This window comes from Suricata suricatta, chromosome 15 (assembly GCF_006229205.1).
Source record: "Suricata suricatta isolate VVHF042 chromosome 15, meerkat_22Aug2017_6uvM2_HiC, whole genome shotgun sequence".
Classification (NCBI taxonomy): Eukaryota; Metazoa; Chordata; class Mammalia; order Carnivora; family Herpestidae; genus Suricata; species Suricata suricatta.
The window spans coordinates 4,130,406-4,157,627 of record NC_043714.1 but is presented as its reverse complement, the minus strand read 5'-3'; the positions used below and the strand labels follow the sequence as shown (position 1 = coordinate 4,157,627).

At 44.9% G+C, this 27,222-nt stretch overlaps 1 protein-coding gene across 4 annotated transcripts in view; it reads left to right on the top strand.

Annotated features, from left to right (window-relative positions):
- The first annotated feature begins 615 nt into the window (after nucleotides 1–615).
- PCMTD1 (protein-L-isoaspartate (D-aspartate) O-methyltransferase domain containing 1) overlaps nucleotides 616–27,222 on the top strand; it is a 67,881-nt gene continuing 41,274 nt past the window's right edge. Inside the window, exon 1 of one of the 4 annotated variants that reach the window (XM_029923048.1) lies at nucleotides 616–812. The gene's annotated coding sequence lies outside the window, so the exon portion shown is untranslated. Of the gene's footprint in view, nucleotides 813–1,647; nucleotides 1,706–27,090; nucleotides 27,135–27,222 lie in introns of those variants that run through there. The other 3 variants (XM_029923044.1, XM_029923045.1, XM_029923047.1) reach the window with 3 other exon arrangements.

The window sequence follows — 27,222 nt, the reverse complement described above, 5'->3', positions numbered from 1 at the left end:
TCGCGAGTCCTCAATTCGCTAAAGGATGAACACGGTAGCTGTGGGAACAAGCCCAACTCCCGAGCCAGGCCGGGAACGCAGGGAAACGCGCGGGCCCGATGGCGGAAGCGTTACGACTGGGTCATGGGGAAAGTTCTAGACTCTTAGCGGTCGCCTGAAGTGGCACAGTATTGTGAAAAGTCCTTGCTCTTGCGATAAATCGGCGAGCACTATGCACAACAGCTCCTGCAGAGTCACCCCGCGGGGAAGAGCCCCCGAGTATGCCCCGACACCGAGATGTACGGTCCAGGACGCAGCCTAAGAGAATGTCCTCCCGGGGCCGAGCCCTCCTCCCTCCACTACAGCTCTGTCGGCCCGCACCGCCTCTCAGCAACTCGGCCGCTCAGCGTCCTAACGCAGGGAACGGGGCGAGGAGGGCGATGCCCTGTTCTCGCGGGATCTCGCTCAACCAGGGCCAGCCCTAAGTCTCCTCAAGGCCTCGCGTTGTTTGGGCGTGGGGGCGGAGCCACCCATGTGGGGGGTGGGGCGGAGCCGGATGGGGGCGTCCCCGAAGCCTTGTTGACTCCGGCGTCCTCCCGGAGCGCTTCTCGTGCCCGGCGCTCTGCGCATGCCTAGGTTCCCCACGCCTCCGGAGGCCGCGACGGTCGGGCTTCCCCTGCCGCGGGTCCGGGCCCCGCCCCTCCTCCGGGCTGCAGCGGCGGCAGCGGTGGCGTTGTGGCAGCGGGGGCGGCGGGCGGCCGTGGAGCCCGCCGAGTCCTAGCGCCTGACCCTGCGCGGTGCTGCGGCGGGCCGGACCGACCGTCTCGCCGCAGGTAACGCCGCAGCCTGCGGATTCGGGGTCGTGCGGGTCGGCTTGTCCCGCGTGCTGGAGTGTGGCGGCCGGGCGGGGAGGTCGGGGGCTGGGGAGTCAAGGGAGGCTGGAGGTTTCGAAGGGGGCCGGGAGGTTGGGGGTCGGGGTCGGAAGGGTCGCCGGGGCCGGGAGTCGGTGGCGGTGGAGGGCGTCTGGAGGAGAGGTCGAGGGGTGTGGGAGGTGGGGGCGGGTGGTCCTTGGGCTCTGACCCGTGCTCGGGGACCTGGCCTCCCGGACGCTGCGGTCCGGAGACACCCACGGGCCCCTTCGGGCCTTTTTAGTTCCACCCCGTGACTTTCTGTTGTTGTTTTGATTTGGAAGGAAGAGACTCCAGCCTACGTAGGCTCGGGGAAGCCTCGGGGATTGAGGCTGGGAGGGGATTTGAGAGGCTAGAGCAGGCGCTAACATTTTTGTTACTTTCTGTTTTTTTGTTTGAGCGTTTACTACTGTTCAAGCGTGGTGCCCGGTTTTTAGGGTATTTGGAACCACTGACGTAGAGAGGATCTCTGAGTAGAGCCAGCGGGAGTAATATTGCAAATCCAAGATTTTTTTTTAACTTCTGGTACTGTATTTTTGTAGATTTTTTAAAAACTGAAATCATAATTATGTTTTTAAAATTACACATGTGAAGAATTTGGGTACGGAGGAGAAAGTATAGTTTTACCACTGGTTATTTTGTGGCAGTTTTTTTTTAAATTAACAAAAGTACTACGTGCTCTTTAAGAAAAAAATTAAGCCGCTAAACAATAAAGAACGTCTGCTCCCCACCCCCTTGCCCCCCATTTTCCTCCCTTACTACCCAGGGTAACCGGTCTACAAGTGTGGTGGTTAGCCATTCGGGATTTTTCTTTGCCTGTAAGTATGTTTAGCAAGAAAATCGGGATCATACATCGTATATACTTTTTATTGGCCAAGGATTCTCACATTTATTCCTCCATTTTATTACATACCTCATTCTTTATAAGAGCTTCATGTTGGTTTTTAACATCGTATCGAGTTTTTCTGTCATCTTTCAGCTATTATTAAATAGCTTTTAACAAGGGTTACAAGCTGCTATTTTGAAACATAATGTGGTAAAACTTTCAGATTGTCTAAGGCCAGATGGGGATACTTACATATTAGGCAAGTTAAGTAACATGTTTACACAGTGCTTGCCCGAAGCTCGGATGACTGCGTAAAGCAGGTTTCTAAAGTAGTTTCTGGTTTGTTTTTTGGTGAGTGCGTTTTTCAAGGTGAATTTAAATTCCGTATGGTCAGTTGCAAACAAATTCAACTCCTTAATCGTGAACCTGCTCCTGAAAGTGGCCTAGAAGTTAGAATTTCAAACAGGTTGAAAACCAAAAGGAAACCTCACAGCTGCCAGGGCCTGACTATTTCGATAGTAGGCCCTGGGGAGTAAGCTGGAGTGAGAGGGTGTCACTCTGCTTACTACTAAAGAAGACAGAAAGCTAGGAAATTCTCACCTTTTGTATTTCTGTGCACAGAAGTGCTGAAGGCTCTGTCGATCTAATCACTGGCATGTATTTACTAAAAATGTGCTGTGTGTCCATCCTCTTGCTGGCTTCCAGGGAAAACAGACCTTAATAAGATAATCACAAAGAAGTCTGGTTCTAAAAGCACTGGTATGCCCTGAAACCTTAGGCCCAATCTGTAATTTTTTGGGGAGCTGAGGCTGAAAAGGAGCGGAAGTATCTGTGGCCTTTTAATTCTAGTTGATGGTAATAATCTGCTTTTTCTTATTTACTTCTAACAACATAGGTGGCATTCCCCCAATCTGAGGATTGATAAACAGGCTCTGATGGAGGAACTTAGCTGCCCAAGATCTCATCACCTTTTTAGAGGTGGTGACTGCGTGAGATTCAGACTTAAGCCAAGAACTTGTGTTTTCTGCTCTGCTGTGTTGCCTTTCCTTAAGGAACACCACCTTACAAAATTGTCCATCTTGGAGGTTTTCCCTCCTTTTGGGATTAGAGATGTTCCTTACAAAATAGAGACACGGGCATAATTGTGTGCCTTGAAAAATAGTCTAAAAGATAGTATGAAATTCTGGTACCCTTTTAGATGAGGTTTGTGGTGCTGTATTATTAAAATATACCCTGAGCGGATGTCATTAACTAAGAAGATGGGGGAGTGTGTGAGTTTAGTCGCGCGGATGCCCTGCTAAACTTGGATATCATAGTAAATCTTAGTCATTACAGGTGTTTTATTCCTTATGAACTTGAATAGATAAGATATAAGTTAGCCTTTTTATGAATTATAAACTAGTAAGATGAAAAGAATACAAAGAAGGTCCTAAAACAGTTTGCTTATTGCATTTTTAGTATTCTGTAGTTTCTTCAAAGGACATCAGGACAATTTAATAAAATGTAGGTCCTAATATTATGGTGTATTAATCTGTTTTGGTTTCCTAACTTATGTGACAGTTGTATTTTAAAGAAATATGGCAGACACTGAAGTTAATAAAGTATGATCAGTTGTAATTGAGAAGAAACCCACGTATGGGAAAACAATTGAGCTTTTATTTCTTGGTGATTGTTAAAGATGGTAATTGGATTCATATCTAAACGGCGCATCTGCTCTTGATGATCTGTTGGACACCTTTCATTGAATGTGAGTAGGTTTTATAGCTATGGGATACAGGAATGTTTCAGCCCCAGAAAGATGTCCATAGAGTATGTTAAGATCTATTGACTTTTCAGCTGTCAAAGGGTGGGGAATGCAATGCTGCATGTGTGTATTTTCAAGAATTAATAGATCTTAGTACTGATGGAAAGAAATAGAAAGTTTATTTTGCAGTTTAGCCTGGAAGTCTTTTTTAGAGACACACATTCATGTGCCCCCGCCCCATTGAGAAACTATGTAGGTCCTATTAATGATAACAAAAGCAGCATTAGGTAGGATCCAGAGTTAAAATGTAGTTGGGTTTTAATTTTTTTTTTTTTAACGTTTACTCAGTTTTGAGAGACCAAGAGCGTGAGCGGGGAGGGGCAGAGAGAGGGGAGACACCATCTGAAGCAGGCTGTCAGCACAGAGCCTGATATGGGGCTTGAATTCACCAACCCTGAGATTGTGACCTGAGCTGAAGTCGGCCGCTTAATCGACTGAGCCACCCAGGCGCCCCAAAATGAAGTTGGGTTTGAGAAACTGTTTAAATCAACTCTTGTGGAATTGCAGAGGGGATTGCTGTTCCCTGAATGTTCTGTTTCTGGGAGAAACTAGTGAAGATGAAAGAGAAGCCAAAACAGAAGGGAGGAAAACCTGAGAATTGCTGTCTCAAGTAGACAGACTGAAAGAGTGCGTAATCAGGAGAGTCAGACGTGTCGATGGATGTCAAGGAAGGTGAAGACTTAAAAGTTATACTTCGTTGAGCTTTGAGATACTGGAAAAATACCTAATTATCATTACACAGTGCTAGCTGTGTCTTGCTGGGGGCTGAGTTGGAATAATTAACACTTCAGTAACTTGCAGGCTCTTATAAAGCTATCCCAGTCACATCACCAGCGGTCAGTCTGTAATCTGGCACATGAGCACCTGAAGACCCGTGGAATCCAGAGTGCTGGAAGCCTCGTCTTCGCGGTAACTTGCACAAGTCAGCACCTCACACTTGTCCTTGTGGCCTTCCTGCATGTTCGCATCTCCCTTCTCTAAGAGCGTTACTTTAGGTTGACTTCACACCTTCCTTTTCAGGGTTTTCTCTTCTCTGGTTGTAGCACCCCTGTGGGGTCCGCGGTTCACTCCCTCCCTGGCTGAAGACCTCCTTCTGCCCCACTAGCCTCGCTTTCTTTCCTAAGCTTTAGACTCGCCTTCTGTTCTCCTCAATAAACTCTGTAAGTAACTTTCATTTTGTAATCTGGAATCAGAAGATTCAGGATTAAACTACTTCCTTTACAAATTTAATTTTCCCCTCATTTTCTTGTTTATATTCATGATCTTAACACTCTTATTAGTCATGTAGGCTTAAAATGAAAGGTTACCTTTGAATTCAGAAATTCTTTGTACTTTTACTGCAATTTGGTTCAGAAATCAGGTTCTCCTGCTGCTTTTCCATTTTCCCAGCAACAAAATACTTTTAATCCCTTTGCCTCAACTGCCATTAAGAGGACACGTCCCTAATCTCTAGGTTTTGCCATTCAAGCATCCTGCTAGCGAATTAATTGTCCTGCGGGCTGCCCTGATCACGTTTTCCCTGCTCGACAGAAGCAAACAAAATGAAACACACTTACCAAATGTTTCTTATGTCAGCCTTCATGCTGAATGCTTTGTTCTCATTTGGTTGTCATAGTATTATGTCGGACTCTGCAGATGAAGAAATTTACACCTCACGAGCCTGGAAGGCTGCTAGTATGTAGAAGTGCTGGAATTTGAATCCCGAACATGCCTTCCCAACACCGCTCCTCCACTGAGCGGGTCCTGATCAACTCTGGACTGAAGGAAGCTCTGTTCCCCAGTGTGGCCATTCAGAATTCCGGGATCTGGCCTCCTGCTCTTTTTTGAATTTAATTCTTGTTGTATTCAAACTTGTGTTTACATTCTTTCTGTTACAGAAAAGACTTGTAAACTCTTGGTTTCTCATGCATTTTCACTTGGATTTTTGTCCCTTTCCTTTCTCTGCCTTCTGAAGTCCTTCAAGTAAAAGGCTTCAAGTAGAAAGGCTAGCAAATACACCCTATTTCCTCTTTTCTGTCTTCAGAAACTCGTGCAGTTTCTTAATCTCTTGATAATAACTTTCTGTGCTGAATTTTCTTTGCGTACTCTGACAGTTGTAATTGGATTATAAAATCCTGAAAGCAGAAAGCATATCGTGCTGTCCTATCTCCCAGTGAATGCTCAGGAAATATGTGTGGATGAACATAAGAATGATCACTAGTCAACTGCTTCTTTAATGGTATTTAAGTAATGTTTGATTTTAGTTGCTAGATGACACAGTAGTTTACTGGAGTCTGTGTGTGCGTGTGTATGTGTGTGTATAACAAAATCAGATTTTCTTGTAGGCTATCAAATGAGTTGTTTTTAGCTTGCTTACCAGGTAATTACTGTTTTCATAAATAAAGTTTTTTTTTAAATGCTATTTTTCTATATGCATGTCTGAATTATTGCATATAAAAATTCTTAAAATTAATGTTTTGACATTTGAAATCTTTTCCATGCTGTTGAATTAGACAGTTTCAAATGAACTGTAATATTCTCATAATTCTTCAGCCTCAGTTTCTTCTATGCTTAGATGGATATGAAAGGCAGAATAAAACTTTATACTGCAGAGTTACTTACTCTCTTCCTTTTGGTGATCTCACCAATCTCCTAACTGTATGATTAGCAGAAATGTCCTCCACAAATTACATGTAACACTTTGCTTCCTAAAGAGTTCGTGTGAAATTTCAGACTTACTTGAGTCCACCAAAGTTAATTGTTACCATGAAGAATTTACAATCTTATATTTCTCTTATATCTGTCTTTGCATCCCATATCATGTTACAGCTTAGGAACTTAAGAAGTAATTATTGCTTCATTAAACAGTCGCAAGGGGGGATATCTTGGTCCCGGTGTTGGGGGGCCTTGGGGTTTCTTCTGGAATGTTAGCGCACAGTTATGAAGGAGCGGCGGTGATTCCTAAGCTCGTCCCTTTGCCGGTCTCCCTGCTCTCAGCTTCCTGAAGCATTAACAGCAGCCACACATGCTCCAGAAGTAAAAGTTATAAGAAGGTTTAAAATAATTCATCGACTTTAAAATTAGGTAATATAGTCACATGATTCAGATTTCAAGTGTACAAAAAATTTTAGAAACTGGAAATGTCTCCTCAGACATTTCCTCTTTCCCTCACTGGGACGTAGCCATTCCTCTCTGGCATGATGTAAAATAAACTCTTAATTTATTTGTGTGCAAGTAAATGAATAACTACTGTCTCTTTCTGCTTACATAAAGATGAGGTACACTGCACATGGTTTTTCACTTGCATGTCTCACTGAATTTCTCACTCATTCCATATCAGTAGATAAAACTTTATTTTTCAAAAATATTTTTTCACAGCCTCAAAGTATTTGGTCTCTATCTACTTATGTAGATTGCACGTGTAATAATTTAACCATATTTTCTGTTGGGCATTTAGATGGTTTTCAGTTCTTTGCTGCTACACCCATTGAAGCAGCATTTTGAGGGAAGAGAAGGAAAAGTAGCAGCTTCTTCTCTGTAGGAAGATAGAGCTTGAGAGCTGAAATGGGTGTTTCTCGGTGGAGAATGGAATGGGTATCTTTTCTGGCCTGGATGAGTAACGGCTCCGTGGATGGAGAGAAGGCAGAAAGGAGACCCCTGCAGAAATGCTTGCTGGAACTCGTGGTTGACTGTTGAGTCGGGAGAGTAGGGATGGCGGTCCTGGTGGGCAGTTCCCGACTCGGTGTGTGCCCTGGGCGAAGGTCCGCGCCGGATGGGTTTGGACGTGCTGGGTGGTCGTCTGTGATGTCTAGAGACTGGTCTCTGGGCCTGCGGCCTCGAACAGGATGTTTATTGTAGGTTGGAAAGCCATGCGGGGGATGCACTACGTCTCCTGCGTGTCATCTGGAGGGAAGTCTCTGGTCTGCAGTTTAACACACAGTATGTGATGGTGAGGTTTTTTTATTGTATTATTATATGTTCAAAGATCAGAGCTGAACTACTAAAATGAAATTAAAAGAAAATTTCCTTCTTCAGCAAGCCTCCCCCAGCCATATCTATTCCTCTTAGATTGTTTAGGTGATGGATTTCTGATAGTGTGCTGTGAGTCCTGTCAGACCGTTACTTACAGACGGAAGTGACATATGCATTCATTTTAAGGATGTCAGTCGGAATCGTGTTGACTAAGAAATGGTAAGAATGATGAGTCACAGTTGAATGAAGTCAGTGAGTAACGTGGTGTTGGGATACCAGGTAAATAGTGAAGGCCCTTTGATTCCTTGAGACGGCGGTGCCGTGGACAGTCGTGCGGTGGGACGTGCAGCGCTCTCTCAGGTCACCCCGGACCTGACAAGTTGTTTACCTCTGTGTAACCTGTGCCTTTTTTTTTTTTTTTTAAGTAGTACCATGTGGCTTACCGAACAGTGATGTGTTTTCTTTGTCCTCTGTGGTCATTCAGTCTCAAATATGGGATTTGTGTGTTTTTCGGATTGGCATTAAAAAATTAGTTTTAGAGGTGTGATAGACTGGCCTTTTTATAGTGGCACTGCATATGGTTTAGATTTTCTTGAGCGGTGGGTCGTTTGCACTGACCTTTTCTGTACACTTGTGGTTGTCTTTTGGTCACCTACCGTGCACTGCACTAGTTATTGTAGAGAGAGTAAGTAAACGGTGGATTGTGTTTGCTTTTTTCCTGCATACAATAGCAGTAGGAGTTCCCTGTAGAAAACCTAGGCAATACAGGTAAAGAGGCTAAGGCCCTGCGGCAGGAATTTACCAGCCGGGGCTGGCATATCCTGCAGTTAATTCTGAGAGAACACCGACTGGACAAGCCCCGCTTTAGGAATCCTGCTCCCACAGCAGGCAGGTGGGCCGGGTGGTGGCGGTGTGGAAGGCGCACTGCGACTCTCTCTCGTCTGGACCCTGCGCTGAGCAGCCGAGGCCGCCGTAGGCCCTCCGCTCGGTGATGGGTGCTCGCGGCCTGCCACGCGCGTGGTGGTCCGCGGTTGGCACGGGAAGAGCTGGGTGCTGCAGTCGCCAGCTTCTGTCCTGACGACACGTCGTCGTGTGTCTGTAGTCGTGTCTGAGACGCTGGGCCAAGTTCGTTCGGAGGCTCTCTCAGGCCTGCATTTCTAATACCCTTCCGTTGTCTGCGGTCTTCCTACCTTCCGTCGTGTTAGACAAAGAACATTCTACTAATTTAAATAATGTCCATTATTTCATTTGATTCTTAAACCTGAGGAATAGTCAGTCGGGAGTATAATGGCCAACGGTCAGTGTTGAGGTGAAGGCCAGGGACTCACTCAGACCTTCATAAATGTTTGATTCTGCAGTTTCTTCTCATTGTTCGCCTAAAGTTTGTTTATAGGGCTCAATGTCTACATGCCCCGTTTTGCATCCATTGGTGCCCCCTGTTGAGTAGAGCAGTATTGAAATCACGCCCTGCTCCTGAATGGCTTCATGTTTTTTTGGCGAGTGTGTCTTTCCATTCGATTTTAGTGACATAGAAAACATTCACCTGCTGGGCGGTCTGTTTCTAAAAGGACGCTGCTCCCTCTTGAGGCCAGTCTGGAATCACACGACATTAAGCATTTTTTTAAAATGATGTTTACACCAACTTGGTGAGCTTCTTGTTCTTACCTTTTTAAATGTTTGTTTTGCAAGTGAAAGTGCCCTTGTGTGCCGGAGAGAGTGGTGGGAGGGACACTGAGAGAGGGAGAGAAAATCCCAAGCAGGTTCCACACGCTTCGCAGAGCCTGAACCCCAGCTCACAAACTGCCAGATCGTGACCTGAGCTGAAATCAAGAGCTGGACACTTAATGGTCTGAACCACCCAGGCGCCCAGCACTACATTAAGATATGACAGTTTTGAATCTGTTACCAGTCTTGTTAGGTACCAACAGCCAAGAAAAGGTGTGTGCTCCATTGTCCAGGCTCTTACTCCTGCTGACCTGCACTTTGGTAGCCAGTCTCGATGAATCTGCTTAGTGGTTTTCCATGATTTTAAAAGTAAGGTCAAGAGTTAGCGGTACGGCGCCCTATGAGGGTTTTAAGCTTGAGCTCATATTTAGGCACAATTTTTCCCAGGGGCGTAAAGTGTTTTGTAGTGTTGTGCTCAAGGGTTGGGACTCGGTGTATATTTTCTAAGAGAAAAATGAGTACGTGACTAAGTAGTAACCAGAGCCAAGGGTTGGTGGTTTTATTGGCTGCAGTTTTTCCAGTTGGTGTTCACATTGGATTTCAGGGTCTTCGTGAGGTTGTTTTCAGTGAGTCTGTGGTGTGGTTACTAGTGACTCGTTTGGAGGATTCGGGCTGTCTTAAGAATGTGCCCATGCATTAAGAGAAAACGAGTCCCAAGTTCTGTCCAGGGATAAGAGCGTGTATCTTTGTACTGATTGCTCTTGCGATCTCTCATTTCCTGTCCTGTACTTTTGGGGGAGAATGGGATAGGTGACCATGGATTTGGGTCGCATATTACACATTCAAGTTGGATTTGTTTGGCTCCCTGTGGAGTAGTGCTCTGTAGGAGATAGAGGCCAAATAAAATTTGGGGAGTATAGTAGACAAGTAATTCCCCTTCGCCCCAAAGAGGTTCATGTTTTAATCTCTGGAATCTGAATGTGTTGCCTTCTGTGGCAAAGGGACATTAAGGTTGTCAGTCCCCTGACTGAGTCAGGAGGACTGTGCTGGATTTTCGCAGTGGGCCTGGTGTAACCACGCCGTTCCTTGTGCAAAGTGAGGAGAGAGGCAGAGTGAGGAGATCTCGGCCTGATTTTGCTGGCTTTTCAAGATCGAACACAGGGTCATGAGCCAAAAAAGTAGATGGACATCAGACCCTTGAAAGTGCAAGATAACCCCCCCTACACCTTCCAGGAAGGACTACAGCCCTGCTGACCCCATCACCCCAGCCCTGTGAGACTATCAGACGGCTGACCTCTAGGACTGTGACAGAGTGAGGTGTATGGAGTTAAGCTGGTAGTGTTTGTGGGGTGTGTCTGGCAGTATAGGTAGGCATATGGAGACCATTTGTTCTCTTTGGGAAGTGATTACTAAGCAGTCCCTTCCCCCAGTAAAATACTAAGAGGACACTCAGCTGATAAAACTAGTGCTACTGGGTTTTGTTTTTTGTTTTGTTTTTTGAGAGCACTAAAGGTAGTGAGCTCTAAAGGGAGGAGTGGAGGGAGGGAGGGAGAGAGAGAGAGAGAGAGAGAGAGAGAGAGAAATCTTACGCAGGCTCCAAGCCCAGCCTGGAGCTTTCCATGGGGCTGTATTCCATGAGAGCACTGGAGCCGGAATCAGGAGGTGGATGGTTACCCGGAGCCACCCCTGTGCCCCCGTGCTTCTGGGCTTAAGTAAGTGGTAGTGGGCCTGAGCCCCTGGCAAGTGGGATTTCCTCTCATTTTTGCAGCTTCCTGGGGACACCTCTGAATTTCTGGAGCTGCTGCTTTTCTTTAATGACAGAAGTGTTCTATTGGGCAGGCGAGTCAGAGTGGTGTGCAGGATGGTGCTGAAGCTGGGAGAGTCAGGAATGATGGCCAAGTTGAAGTTACAGTCATTGGGCTGAAACTCATGAGGATAACGACAGAATAGCGTTCTCACTAAAGAGGAGTGTGAGCAATGGAAGAGAGTAGCTAGTTTGAGAGGCGAGGGGCTAGATAGGAGGTTTCGGGTTCACACATAATTTGGAGTGATGTCAGGAATCCTGCCCCCTGTGAAGTTAATCTAGAAACTTACTAGACGCACTGGGAAGTTTGTGCTGAAGAGGAGGAAGATTTTGAATTAGCAGGGCAGGGGAGAGGAGATCCTGAGATCCCTGAGGCAGTCAGGTCGGAGAAAGGCAGGAGCAAAGTCCACAGCCGAGACGCTGCTTCTCTCCGGACAGGAGTCTGGGGTCCTTGTCAGTTCTCGACATGGAGTTTTTCCACTTGGGAGGCAAGAGTCTTGTACTTGAAGAAGTTGTCCACGTGCCTCGTTCTCAGTAGGAAAGAAAGACTGTCCCGTGCAGTCACTGAATACACAAATACGCTTCTACCCTCGCCTCACCAGTGTAAGACGTGCTTGTGGATAGCAGAGTAAGGTAGTGCGGTAAGACAGGTATTCCAAGTTACTGTTTCTGAAAGTATTTTTGTTCCTCTAAAGCACAGATACCTCCCAACACAACACACCTTAAAGTGAAACAAATGCCTGATAGGAACATAAGTCTGCCTGGCTGGCAGTTGCCTCTCTCTCCGGTGGTCCGTGCGTTTTCAGTGCAGGAGCGGAGCCCGCCTGGCTCGTTCAGTGCCGGCTCCTGTTGATGTCTTCCAGAGTTGTTTCTGTTAAATGATTGATAGAACAAATTGGTTGCATTCTTTAGTACCTGCTTATAGCTTTAGTTTTTCCCTCTATGTTTATCCAACTCTGGAACTGCTTTCCTCCAGGAAGTATTTTTTTGATGCTCTTTTCTTTAATTTTGAAATGTCCCTTACAAGGAGAAGGAACCTTTACCGTTGCTTATCCCGGGCATTTGGTTCAAGAATTTGGCTTTGCTGTTATCCTGCTCCTTTATTTTCCTGTGGGTTTCTATTTTTAGCTTACCTACCATGCATACAGGAAATTAATGAGCTTTTCAGTGGTTTTATTTTGCCCTTTTCCAAGTGTGATAATAATCATTGAAATCTGTAGAGGGGAGATGGGCACCAGAAAGATCCTGTGTGTCATTAACAAGCTCATGTTTAAGCTGACTCCCAGGTGAGGCCTTGGGGCCATCCCCCTGTCTCAGAGTTTGACCGTGGGGAGTTTCTTAAGCAGGAATTTAAGACGGCAGAATTGTCAGCTGCCATCCTCAGTACTGAGTCACCTGGCGCTCTGATGTTCCGCTGTGGCCAGGAGGGACCGCTCTTGTTGCACAAAAAGGCTGGTGACGGGCATTTAACATTTTGCCATGAAACTAAAATAAAACATACTCTGATACTTAGAAGTTAAAAAATAGAAGAGTGTTTGCAGGATATGGCAGTTTAAGTCCCACCCAAGGGACTGTGGGTGTTTTGGCTGCAGAGTCTCAGTGTGTTGCGTTCTCAGGTCATTTGCTGTCTGCTTGTTCATTCCCTCACTGACCGAGTCTTCATGGTTTTCAGCCTTGTGTCAGTCTAGTCCAGATAGGAGGGAGAAACCGCACGGGGTCATAGGAACAGGGAAGGTTTACTGTAGAGAAGTGTAGAGAAACGTCAACGGGATTGACTAGTAAGTGAGGGGAGCTCTAAAGAAAGTGGAAATAGAAGGAATCGCCTCCACCCCCTCGGGCCATATTTAAGTGCCCATGGAAAAGGCCCGCCCAGGGCTGGGCTCCGCACATTGTTGAGAGGATGAGTGTGGCTCACTGGATGGCAGAGAAGTTGCTCTGGTGCCTGCTCCCTGGAATTTCATAGAAATCTGCTTTGTGGGTCCCAGTAAGGATGGTCACAGGGAGGTGTCTTACGCTGTCTTTCACAAACCACCCAAGGGGGGGCGCAGGGGGGCCTGGCTGCTAGCCCATAGGCTCCGCAGCCGGACAGCGCAGCGGACCTAGAAGCCAAGCCCTTTTTCGTGCTGTGTCTCTGGTACCATCTACTCACTGCTCCAGCCGAACGTTACCCATCCGTGGGAGATGGTACAGGAAATGGATTTTCAGTAGGAGATGGTACAGGAAGTGGATTATTTTTCTATTTTCAATGGAATAGATTGGACGCTATAAATTTAATGTGTGCAACATGTCCCTTTGATACACTCATATCTTACAATATGGTTGCTTTTGTAGCAGTGTTTTTCTTTTAATGGTTTTTATTTTATTTTTGAGAGAGAAACAGAGCATGAGCAGGGGAGGGGCAGAGAGAGAGGGAGGCACAGAATCTGAAGCAGGCTCCAGACTCTGAGCTGTCAGCACAGAGCCCAGTGTGGAGCTCTATCTCATGAACCAGGAGGTCATGACCTGAACCGAAGGTGGTGCTCCACCTGCTGAGCCACCCAGGCGCCCCACCTTTGTAGCAGTACTTACCAAGTGGCATAACCATAGTGAAGTGGTGTCTTTATTAATTACACTGTGCATTAGCTCTATAACTTGTTCACTGCTTGTTGCATGTTTGTACTCCTAAATACCATCAGTTTTACCCCCACTGCCTACCCCCTGGTAACCATCATTTTACTCTCTGGAAGTAGTATATTCTTGTTTTTTATTTTTTAAGTAGGCTCCATGCCCAGTGGGGAGCCCAGTGTGGGGCTTGAACTCAAAACCCTGACATCAAGACCTGAGCTGAGATCAAGAGTCCAGTAACTTAATGGACTGAGCCACTCACGCGCCCCGGAACAGTTTTGATTTGTACTTAGTCTCTCTCTGGTGGAGTCAGGGTAATTAACTGCTGCTGCTCTTAAAACATCTTTCCACTGCTTTTTCTCCCTTGTCTTGGTAAATCTTTCCCCCAGCTGAAATGATGGGAGACACCTTTTGACATAAAGGCCAGTTCCTATATTTATTTTGTTCCCAGTCAGCTGATCTTGATGATTTCTTGTTTGCCTGTATTCTCTCACAGTTAAATATCAAAAAGAAGTCAGAATCCCTGGGCCAAATATTTGAGCACTGCTTCCTTTTTACTACATGGACTCAATAATTAGCACCTCTGTCTACACCTTAAGGAAGGACTCCGTACCTCTTCCCTGGCTTAGTTGAACCACATGGGGGTTTTGTTGTTTTAAAAACAGTAGAGAAAGGCTTGTTCAGAAATAGTGTTACTTTTTGAGCTTTTGTCTTATGTGCTGGAAAGAAATGTAACCAAGACTAGGAACCTTGAATTCTGTCAGAGTGGCCTTGAACAAGTAGTTCTGTCCCACACATGACTGGGTGAACTGGTTACTTTTAGGAGTTTTCTGCTTTACAGTTTATTTTCTCGATTTTCACAAATGTCCAAGTGCTGTGTCTTGTTTGGGTTTATGTGCACAGAAAACGCTACAAGTTAGACTCTGCTGTCATGGATTACAAACTTTAAACAATTTTAAATCTAGAGATTTCGGATGTCAGCAGCATAGAGGGTTTCCCCCACTTGATGGAAGCCCGCATTGCATCGGACCATTTGGCTTTTACAAAAGGCCTGCTGTGGTACCGGTTTTCTTTAACTGAAAGAAATCGGAAGAGGATTTTCACTTTCCTGAAAAGAGCCATTACCTTACTAATGTGGGTCTTTCTTAAAGCCAAGTGGCTCTGGAAAGCCGTGGAGGAGGGGAGAATTCCTTTTGGCTTAGGCCGGTTTGGTTGCAGAAGCGGTCCCAGGGACATTCTTGGATAGCCCAGGGAGCTGTGGTTTGTTTTTGCCTCATTTTATTCTTGTTTTATTGCAACTGCCGCAGCACCTCAACTATGCGGAAGATGCCAGAAAAGCTCCTGTGAAAGGGAATCATTTGAAAATTGTAGTATACGTACCTCGGTGGCTTTCAGGTTGACTTTCTGAACATATTTTAAAGATCCCTTGGGCATTTTACCAACCTTTGTGTAACTCTTTATACTTAGAGTCTTTGCAAAACTAAAGTATTTTTTCTTTTATGAAATGTATTGCGGTTTCACATGGCATTAATAGTTCAGAAGACAGTTTGTTGAATCCCCTGCCCGTTTTTCCTAGTGAGCGCAGTCTCCTCGGTTCGCATCCTAAGGGCACTGCGTTCTCACCTTCGTTAAGGACTCTGGAGTCTCTGCTGCAGTGCTCTCTCCTCCCCACGTTAATGTGATTTCACTAATTCAAACTGTTGAAAATTATTTGTATGTTTACAACAATTTCTCGGCATTTTAAAAAAGTGTTTATTTATTTATTTTTTGAGAGAGAGAGAGACACTGTGAACAGGGGAGGGGCAGAGTGAGAGGGAGACACAAAATCTGAAGCCGGCTTCTGGCTCTGAGCTGTCGGCACAGAGCCCAGTGTGGGGCTTGACCTCGTGGACTGCGAGGCCGTGACCTGAGCCGGAGGTGGCTGCTTAACCGACCGAGCCATCCAGGCGCTCCTGTTTACAATAATTTTTCGTATACTTTTGGTAGCACTAATTTATCTGTTTCTGGCTATAACATTCTTTGTTAATTTGCTTTCATTTTGAACTCCTAAACCATTCACTTAGCCTTTTTTTTTAACTGTAGTATTGCCAACTAAATTTTTAGCTCTGTAAGACCTTTTTCTCTTCTCCAACAAAATAGCCCCACAGCAGACCAGAGTGATAACGCACTGGAGTGTGTAACTTGCCTAGTACCCAGGTATCTCTGCTCTTCTTTCTGGATCTTATTCCTGGGAAACTTACCAAAATTATCGATTACTGGGGGTAGTGTTGAATTATGTCGTCTTTGTCATAAGGCACGCCATCCTCAAAGGTGGAAATAGCCTGTGAGGTCTGTGTAACTCCAGTATTGGTCTCATCTTTCATTTTCATTAAATGAGTATCATGCCAAAGTTATTTAATTCATTCATTTAGTCTGTCTTTCATCATCTACTGATGCCTTCCACGATGGCCTCTGTGCTAAGTGATAGAAATAAACAGGTGAGTAGCCTGTGGCGCTTTCTTCTGAAGACAAACAGTCCTACAGTCAAGTGCGTGAAAAGTGAAATAACTTCGTGGAACAGAGTTTCAGGTACAGTCGGGGTGTTTGTGAGCACTGAAGGAAGGCACTGTTGTGGGCTGTGTGTTTGTGTCCCTGGAAAGTGGTGATGTTGAAGCCCTGACCCCGCGTGGAAGTGTGTCTGGAAATGAGGTCTCAGGAAGTGGTGGTGGTGAGGACAAAGTCAGGCTCCGATCCCGTGGGACTCGTGTCTCTATAAGAGGAGACGCCAGTGTTCTCTGACCACACCGCAGGGAAAGGCCGGGTAGGAGAGTTCTCACCGGAAGTTGACCATGCTGACACCCTGGTCTTGTATTTCTAACTCCAGAACTGTGAGGAGATTTCTGTTGTTTAAGCCACCGAGCCTGTGATATTCTGTTATGGTAGCCTTAGCTGACTTGTAGGCCCGAGTGTTCTGGAGGTGGGCTTAGAGGAGATTTCTAGGCAGAAGGCTTCCTTCTAGATTGAGAGATCATTGTAAAACACTTGGTTGAACGCTAGGCATCTAATACATATAGTACTTACTAAGGTACTTAAATTCTAGTGATGGACGTAATCAGGTCTACGGAATTCTAGAACAGAGGTTGAGTACTCTGCTTGTGCTTGTGGATGTGTGTACCGATGCAGGCGTAGTTGGAACCCTCTCGTGGCATGGGGTTTGCGTTAAGGCTTTGGTCTCACGACCTTGTTTGTGGAAGATGAAGTATCAGCATTTGCGGAGTTGGGGCAGTTCATGCTGAGCGGACGGTGGCCCTGGTAGTGAGCTTGCTGTGCGGAGTGGAGCCTGAGCCACTGCAGACCTGCAAGGGGGGGGGGGGCTAGGTGCTCTCGATAATCCCGTGGAGATTGGAGAACGAAAATTTTAGTTGCACCAATCCAAGGGGTGAATTTGTTTTCTTCTGAAACAGATTATTGGATGGGTGCAAAGTCAGGCCTTCCCAAGAGGAGTAAGGCAGAAAGTTAGAGTGAGGGTTGAAATAATGGAGAGGAACGGAGTGGAAGTCATGTTTGCGGGACCTGTTTGGTTTGGGAAGAAAGTGCGCGCTGCCTGTGAGTAGCCTGCAAGCTCAGAACGGTGTTTACATTTCTAAAAGCTTGGAAAAAATTTTAAAGTAAGTGAAAACTATGTAAGTTATATATAAATTTATCTGTAATATATGTTAAATCAAGTTTCAGTGTTCATAAATAAAAAAATGTGGAACACAGCCGTACTTTCACTTACACGTTGTTTGTGACTGCTTTGCTCTTAAGGCACCAAAGTAGTAGTTGTCAGCAGAGACCAAGGCCTGCAGAGCCTCAGGTATTTACTGCCTGGTCTTTTACGGACACTCTTTGCTGTGGCCCTAGTGACAGTGAGTGTGGAGGTAGAAAAAGGGCAACCTGGGTGTGAGATGTTATGGTAGAATAAAATCAGGATACGGAGGTTAGGTGGTGGTGAGTCTGTCCTTGGAGTTTAAGGCGTCGGTCGCAATGCTGGTTGACTTTGGGGCTTGGATGGTTGTGGAAGGTGCTCAGGGTGCTTGTGAGAGCCGCAGAGCAGCGCAGACGGCCGCAGAAGTGCCAGACCTGCTGCTCGCGACAGAAGAGGGGGCACTTGCGTGTCTGCAGGGTGGGGAATGGGGGATGGGAGGCCACCGTTCGTAGATGGGAAAACGTAGTGGATAAAAATGCAGAACTTGTTTTCCTATACCTTTTCCAACCAGAGTGTGGTTGTTTTTTAATCACTCTCTTTTGGCATTCATAAACAAAGGGAAAGTGTGTATATATGTTTTCTCTGGCTTTCCGGTGTGTGTGTGTGTGTGTGTGTGTGTAGTCTTCCAAGTCAAATTAATGAGCTTATACTTAATCCTTCAATTCTATCCAGCATCGGGAAAGGTGTATTCCCAGTGCCTTTCCCAAGTCATTCCGGTGCTTGGTGTCCCTCAGAAGCATCATACAGCTACTAAGATCTTGGTGAAAATCGACACCTAAAGTCCAAAGTATCTTATATATGTTATATATTACTAGTAGAGATTTTTGTACTTTTGATAAGTGTTTCTTGAAATGAGATCACGTTCTTTTGTGAGAGCATGACATAAGCCTGTGTTAATAGAAACCGGTAACATGATTTGAGTACTTGGTATCGGACAGGGACTGTTAGGGCAGTTTATATGCATTATGGCAGATACTTCTGCTCATCCTGTGAGGTAATTATTGTTACCACTATTGTTTTCATCAAGTAGCAGCTAAGGCCCCAAGAGGGGAAGTACGGAAGTACGTTTCTTGCGGTCACATGGCTACAAGTGATAGAATTAAGGTTCCAGTCTAGAACCTATGTGGTACTATATGATCGTTAAGTATCATTTTTACTTAGGATGAAAATAACATTCTATTAGAATGCCCCTTCTAATGAAGCTACAACTTGATATGGAATTATTATAATTTGATATCCATTCATTCTACAGATAACCTTTCTAAGAGTAGCCGTCCAGTGAAGTACAGCTGCTACACCCCTACTGATGTAAATCTGTTGAAGTCAGACCGCAGTTTTACATGTTGTTTCCTGTAGTCGTCTCATTTGGGGCATTTTTTCCCCTTACTGTCTCCAACAAGTTGTCATAAAGTCAGGTTTCCGTAATACTGCTTACTATCACTAATTAAATACTGAAATTAATAAAGATTTCTAATTTTTTAAAAAAGAAGCATTCTGCTCACTTAATGCGAAGAAATCTTGGCATGCCTGGGTGGCTCTGTCGGTTTACTGTCCGACCGTGGGTTTTGGCTCAGGTCCTGATCTCACTGTTCATGAATTCAAACTCTGACAGTGTGGAGCCTGCTTGGAATTCTCTCTGTCTGGCCCCTCTCCCCCTCAAATAAACTTAAAGTAAAAAATAAAATCAATAATAAAATAAATAAACTTAAAAAAATCTAAACAAAGGAGTAAATTAGGTCTTAATGACTTTATATATTCTACTGTTTGAGTGGACTTTCTCTTATCTAAGATTATTATATGACTTGCAGAACTTGAGTTTCTGACTTGTGTGATCTTTTTTTAATTTAAAAATATTTTTTTAATGTTTATGTTTGAGAGAAAGAGAGCATGGATGGGGAGAGGCAGAGAAGAATCTGAGGCAGGCTCCACAGCTCCTGACAGCCCAAAGCCCCCTGTGCGGCTCAAACTCACCAACGGTGAGATCATGACCTGAGCTGTGGTCGGACGCTTCACGGACTGAGCCACCCAGGCACTCCAGTGACTTGTGTGATCTTGGACAAGGCAGCTATTGTGACTCAGTTCTTTATCCATGAAATGAAGTGAGCTTTTCTGTAACTCCTACCTTATGAGAAAGCTCTTTAGTCTGACTTTAGCTTCTGGAGTATGGTCTCTCAGTCCTCCATGCCTCCATAGTTCCTGAGGCATAAAGAGGTGATCAGTGTTTGTTAATTGAATGGAGAAATCATCATATAGGGAACTCTTTTGTGCAAAACTAAGAATATCCAAATGCAAGGCAGTATTAGTTGCTTTGAGTAATTATCTATCAGGAGAGCATTTAGTATTTTAAAGTGTTCTATTAATAAACATTCTCAGTTATGAGTACACATAGTTTACTGTTTACAGTTTGAAGACCAATCTAATTAATATGAAAGAATTTCTTTCATTGTTAAAAACCTTCAGTTCTGTCAATTTATTGTGGCCAAATTGAAAGTAATTTTTAAACATTTTTTAATGAAAATACACTAACCATTTAAGAGACTAATTTCTACGAAAAGAGATTGTCTACTGACCTGAACCGAAGCAAGTCATTCTCTGACTTTCTGTCCTCCGTGTGCCTGTGCCACGCCAGCCTCCTGGGCCGGCGGTGAAGAAGTGGCTTAAGTGAAGCCTGGTGGGAGGAGCTGAGCTCTAGTTTAATAGGCTTCACGGGCATTTCGGTTGTTCAGTTTGGACAGTTTTCTCCGAATGAGTTTTCTTGATACAAGACTGATCACCTAGAGTTAAGGTGAGCACTTAACTTAGAGCTTGTAGCATTGTGGTGGTGATCTTATGATCACAGTTTGTTTTTAAGAACTTCCTCAACTATCTCTGGGTCATGGGTAAAAATAGGGATAGAATTATTTGTCCCAGTGAACGAAATGAAGGTTTAGTATCAAATGTGGGGTGTGTGTGTGTGTGTGTGTGTGTGTGTATTTGTCAGAGGGTCTCAGACCTACATTTCTAGTTGCTATGTTTTATTTCTGACGATGTGGATGTTAGTGGTAATGTGTGACATTAGATCTATGAATGAGACGAAATATCCCTGTATTATTACGTGGAAAATCTAGAACAATTTGTTCTCAGTCGGTTTTCTTCACATGGGGAGTGCAGGTAATACTGCCTGTCCTGTGTAAATACCCCGGGGTAGTTGATGACATTGTATGAGTTGGTATTGTGACCCTGGCGATTAAAAATGTGTATAATGGGATATTTTTTTCTATGTAGCTTTCACTGCCTGTCCCTAGATAAAAGGGTCATTGTGGACTTTGGAAAGGTGCTGTTTTATAAGGCAATCCAACTTTATGGGTCACCTATTGACATTTTTTATTTTTGTAGAGCAAATACGCTTAGACGTTTTGAAGGTTTTTACAGGTGCCATCGAGAACATTTGATTTAGCGAGTGTCTTCCAGGTGAAGAGACTAAAGGCAGAGAAGAGAGCCGTGCGCTCCGAGTTACGTGGCGGCCGAGGCCAGCCTTTGCAGTCCGCAGGGCGGCACGCAGAAGGGCTGTCTTCCGCGTGAGCGCGTGTTTTGGTCTGTGATTTGCTCGTGGAAGGGAGCAGGTTCCAGATCATCTGAACTCCCAGATCACGCAATTTTGCTTTCAGGTATTTTATTTTTATCTGATTATTGTTCTTGTGAACTCAAAATGTTTCAAATAAAATAAGCCCCACTGTAAAAGCCTGACTGGACAGGACTGAAAATGTGCACGGTTCTCCCTCCCGTCTCCCTGTTGGGCTCCTGACGGCCTGCCGAGAGCATTGTTGACCAGACTAAAACCTGAAAGCCCAGCGTGTTCCAGTGTTCTGCCGCAGGAGGCACGCAGCTCTTCTGTGTGGAGCTTCCCTGGGCTGTAGCGTCTGTAAGGAATTGTTTTAAAGTGTTAAGGGTGCTTAGTAGAACACTTAACATTTCTTGAAAACCTGAAGATGCTAAGCAGTAATCCTAAAGCTTGAGGCAGTTATTCTCTGAGGATTTTGTTAGTTCAGAGCGATGTGGACCTTCGCATATTGAGGGCATTTGTAGTGCACGTGTGTGGTGTTTCGGAATACACGTGTCTAATTGTGTAGTGCTAGAGGTTTGAAGAGGCGTATGTTCAGATTTCCGAGGAAAAGGAGTGGAGGAGACTTTGGAGGTACAGGAAATCGTGTAACTTTCAAAATGGTAAGATTCTATCTTGAGTTGTCTCATCTCGTCCTTTAAAAATGTTACATATTCCTCTATCACCTTATATCCTATACCTCGAACTCCATAAAGTTCCATCCTCCTGTTTCTCCAGTCTTGTTTGAGTTTATGCCAGTCTTCACTGCCCCCGGCAAAGAATAGGAAAATTAAAGGGATGAGGGGGAACGTGGTGGGAAGAAAAAGGCACAGAAGCAAGCGAGACTGGAATAGAATTTTAGAATATAACTGAAACGTCTACATCTGTGAATATAGGCACCTTAAAAACGTACTAAATACCAAAATTTAGAACCTGGTTGCTTCTAACAGAACTTTGTTTCGTTACTTGAGACTGTAGTAGTGAATTGAAGGGTTGGGGAGGAGACGACAGTAATTATCTTGAGACAGTGGCTTGTCAGCTGTCTGATCACATGAAGATTCCAGAGGTCAAGAGAATCTAAAGGAAAAATATACTTTCACTTTGCTGTAGTTGTTAGGTATGTTCAAATCTGAAAGTATTTCCTGAAGTAAAAAGCTAGAAGTTACTCTTACAGTAGTTTATGTTTGTCAACATTTATTAAATGCTTACTAACACCTTTACAACTGTGATGATTATTTTAAAAATTTATCTTCATTTTATTGGATCTTTGTCATCAAGTTTACAGTTTGGATAGAAAAGATATGTTGAGCAAAAGAAAACTATACAAGACACTTGCCTTTTGCTAATTTATGTAACCATTGCTGCATTAGAGAAAGTCAGCACGGGTTACCTTAGCTAGTAAGCTACCCCCTGCTCCCTGAGCACAGAGGGTGCCTCGTCCTGATTTAGGCCCCAGGGCCTAGTTTATGGCCCAGAGCCCGACAGAAGTCACTGCGTGACAGAAGTCACTGCATCATTCTGTGGTTTCGAGTTTTTCTGTTTCTACAGGGACCTCTCTCGGTTGGTTTACATGTGAATGGGTGTGTTTTTCCTTTCCGTTCTGCGGACACTGTTGGCTTTTCTTCTCCATACCTCGAACTTTAGGATGTACATTTTCACTTTGTAGTTCTGCCTTCAGGAGATCAGTAGGTGAAAACTTCACTGGATTTCAAAACTGACACTTATTTGTTGTCCCATTTTGGTCTTTTGTGTTTAAAAATGAGTGTTTTGCATGTGTCCTTTTTGTCCTAGATGTGAAAGAAAGTGAATTATTTATTGGACATGTGTATGTTAGAAGTCCTATGTGCAGTGCACTCTTTCCAAATTTATGACGCAGTAATTATTTTTCCCATTTTATAGACAAGGACAACTGAAGATCGCAGGTTAAGTTTTTGCCTGAGGCTACATAGTCAGCACATGACATCAGCTGCTTTATTTCCATTATTCCATTCTTCTGGGACCCAGAGTACTAACAGGGAGGAAAAAGAGGAAATGAGAGGAAGTTGGAAGACAGGGAGAGAGATCTGAGTCTTCTTAGCTAAGGAGATGAAAAGTTACTTTTGAATTTAGAGCCAGGAGCCTCTTTGCAAATGACTGTTTCAGAAGGGTGTTGGGCTCGCCAGCCTGGAGTTGTGGCTGAGCTACTCCTGAACTCTGAGCTGGTCTCGTGGTCTCTGAGCTTTGGTCTCCTCGTTATAAAATGAAGTTAGCGCTTCTTCAATCAGTTTTGGTGAAGAAATAGAGCCCAGAGCCTGTATGTAGTTGAGGCATAGGAAATTGCATGCATGTATTATCACTAGTAAAAAAAGATGATAATAAAATGAGACTCATATTTGTCATTGGATATAGACTTAATTGTATGTTCTCAGTAGCTTTTGGCACATGAGTAGTGAACCTTTAATGTTGGAGGAAAATATTTTCCTTCTGCTCTTCTAGGTTCTTTAACCTGTCTGATAATCAGATTAACGTAAGACAGTTTGATGGAGAAAATTGTAATTGTGTGGGAGCACCAGAGACAGACCCGAGGAGGAGCTGGGCCATGGGGGCTTGCACGCTTCTGAGAGCTCAGAAGTGGGATAGGGGCCCAGGTGACGCACAGGATGGTAATTAGAGGTTTGTCCCGCTACACAGATAGGTCATTCAGTTAAAAACACCCCCCAAAAACAACAGAGTTGTGTCTTGGTAATGGCTTTCTTTCTGGACCAGGCTCCTTAGCTCAACTCTTTTAGGTAGTGCAAAGGGAGGTAACAGTTTTGCTTTACTCTGTTGGGCCTTGATGGCCTTCAGCTCAAAATGGTCCACATGCCATAGTGGAACATTTTGGGGAGACTTGTTCTGAACCCCTTCATTAGACGTTTCTTTCCTTTTCTTTCTCTCATTCTGTATTTATATTGCATCATATCTAGTTGCCATCATTGACCCCCCCCCCCCGCCCCCCGTGTAGTTCGAGGGCTTCGTGCAGGACTTCTGTGATCTTGGAGGGCATGAGGAAGAAAATCCTTTGTTCATGGCCTCAGATACCATGGTCTCCTTTGGATCACTCATCTCCTCTCCCCGCAAGCCGGGGGGGGGGGGGGCTCTGTCCTCACCTTTGCAGAGAAAGGAGCCGCGCGCGGCACTTGGCTGCCGGCCCCCAGTTGCTAGGAGGGAAGAAAGTGAGTCTGTCTACGTCTGTCTGCTGCCCGCCTCTTTTGACTTGTTTTTAACCTTCCGTAAAACCTCCCTAAGGTGCCCGAGAGATACCATACTATGGAACTGGGCCTTCAGTGCATCTTCCCTACACCAAATACAGTAAAACCACTTACCTTATTTTGAAGGATTAGCAAGCAACTTTTGGAACACCTTCCAGATCCTCTCAGGTGAGCTGTGTGAGTGGGCGCGCCCTAGAAGTCCCCCGCCGCCGCCCGCACACCGGAGCGAGGCCCTGTCCCGTGGGTGCTGTGAAGATGCCCTTCTCCAGCAGGCCTGACCGCAGGCGCTGCCCAGGCTTCTCATATGACGTTTCTCTCTTCTGCCTCTGCCTTGTCTCTTTGTTAGGCTCCTTATTTTGCTTTCATTGTATAATGCAGGACTTGAACATCCCTGTTTGTTTTTTTCTTCTTTTCTATGTTGGAGAAAATGGCAGGAGTGGGGCACCAAAAAAATGTGACCAAAGTAAGGGCAGGGCCGACGCATGGACGGACGCTCTGTGTGACTAACACTGAGCTGTACTCACACACGGGTGTGATGCCAAAGTAGCAGGGAAGTTAGAGCCTGGGGACCTTAGGAGTCCTCGAATTTAGCCTCTTTGCTTTGCAGGCGAGGAAGTGACGTTCTGGAAGGCTGCCCAGAGCCATACAGCAAAGTATATCAGTGGGACCAAGGCTATACACCTTGGTCTCTTGACTTGTAGTTGGCACTTTTCCACGACTGAGATAGGATTATCTCAGAATTAACAAATGGCAAACACTTCTGTGACTTAATGTTGTGATGGTCTTTTAATAGGGTTTGCTTTTACTCATTAAAAATGATGTGTATTTCAAGGTAGGGGATTATTAATGAACTACCACAGTATTCACTACAGACTTTAACTTACAAACCCCTTACATATACATTAAGTGTAATCCATAAGTCACTGCCCAGCAGTCGGGACTGATTATATTTTGGTGCCTGCATGTGGTGGGATAGCACACCTGGATTTTGGATGAATTTTTGATGGCATGAAGATGCTTAAAACCTACTTGGCTTAAGTTTGGAATAATATATGCAGTATAATCCTAATACTGTTAATGAGAAAGCATATACATGTTAAAGTAAATATTAATGGTGGCTTTTTGAATATTAGGGTTGTGAATAATTTTCATTTTACTTGGTTTTCAAATTATCTGCAAATGCACATATTTTTATAATTGAATCTGTCAACATTATGGAAATGTAATTTAGTTTATAATCATTTTCCATCTACTTTTAGGACTTGTATGATTAAATGACTTTTTTTTAATTAATGTTTTTTGTTTATTTTTGAGAGACAGAGAGAGACAGCGCAAACGGGGGAGGGTCAGAGAGAAAGAGTGAGACACAGAATCTGAAACAGGCTCCAGGCTCTGAGCTAGCTGTCAGCACAGAGCCCGACGCGGAGCTCGAACCCACAAACCGTGGGATTATGACCTGAGGTGAAACCAGGCGCTTAACCGTCTGAGCCACCCAGGTGCCCCCAAATGACTTATCCTGGGACTCTGTGGTATAAATTGTTAATACCTCTTTTTTTGTTCTTTGATTTCTCTATCATCAACTATTAATTATTTAGGTGTATTTTTATTCCTTAAGTTATTTTGTCTGTGTATTTATATTCATCTGGTCTAAACACACACACACACACACACACTCACTCTTTATATCCAGCTTTACTTGTCAGTTTTGTTCAGATGACGCCTGTGCACAGTTTAGAAAGTCAAGTGACCCCTTGAAGGCCAAGCCAGCGGTCCGCGGCCTCTCTCCCTCGCTGCTGCCCGGAGCCCCCCACTCTGGAGGGAGCTTGCTGCCTCCAGCGCCGTCAGAGAGAGGGCCTGCCCTCCATGTTGCTCACTAGAACTAAGGTCATTCTTTTGCTCTTCTTCTTAAATTCATGAGTTTTAAAGAGCATTTAGTTTCTGTAATCACAGGGGAGGTGTTAGCTCCCACATCCCTCTTTTCTCTTCACCTCTTCCCTCTCATCCTTCCTAGTGTGCTTAAATGGCTATTCACGTTAAACACTTTTTAAATTTTTTTATTCATTTCTGAGAGAGTATGAGCAAGGAAGGGGCAGAGAGAGGGAGACACAGAATCCGAAGCAGGCTCAGGCTCCAGGCTGTCAGCTTAGAGCCCGACACGGGCCCGGACCCACAGACTGTTGAGATCCTGACCTGAGCTGAAGTCGGACACCTAACCGACTGAGCTGCCCTGGAGCCCCATTGACTACTCACATTAAATCAGCCACTGTCTGACTGTAAACATTGTCCTCCCCAGACCAAATAATGTATTATAATTATGTGCTCTTTCTTTTACAGTTTTGGTTTTTCCTTTACATCTTATTTTAAAATTAGTCATGCAATATGTCTCTCATCTCTAAAAAGCCTTTGCTGGCTCCATTGTCTGTGGGAGGAAGTCCAAGCTGTGTGTGGGTGGCTGGCCCGCAAGCCTCTCTTTCCTTGCCTCTTCTTTGCTCTAGCCCCAGCAGCCCTGCTCTCAGTCCCTGCGCTCTCTGCTCTGTGGTGGTGGTTGCAGGGCTCACGTGGGCAGGGGGCCCGGAGAGGTCCGGTACTGCTGTTTTCTGTAACATCTGCAAACACCTCCTACTGTTTCACAGGCGACCGGGCGTGTGGGAGAAGTGGCCTTCGGGCACGCCCGCTGGAAACCTGTGCGGCCGTGTGACCAGGTTACCGGCGGGGATCACGGCAGCCCGCACACCGTTTCCCGCACAGCCGCGTGGCCTGGGCTCCGCACCTTCCGTCACCGCCCTCCTCCGCCTTCAGCCCCCGTGTTCAGCTTCCTCTTTGGAAATGGAGGCCCTAGGAGACCGTTTGCTTATGGCTGTCATCTTACTTGCATGTGTATATTTTCATCAAAATTTTTAAATCTGAACCTGGACATAGCCTTAATTCGTCTGTTGTAATTCAGGGATGGTGTCTTATCATTATTTTCATCTGCGTTCACAGCTTCCCCAGACCACTTGAAGTAACTGTAACAGCATCTGCCTTAGAAGCAGGCACTCTAATTTCAGCTTTTTGCTGTAAGTTTTCATAAGTTATCATGGTATCTCTTTCATGGGCGTAAGCTTGTACTTCTTGTCAGTGGAAGACATGAGCGTGCAGACCAGC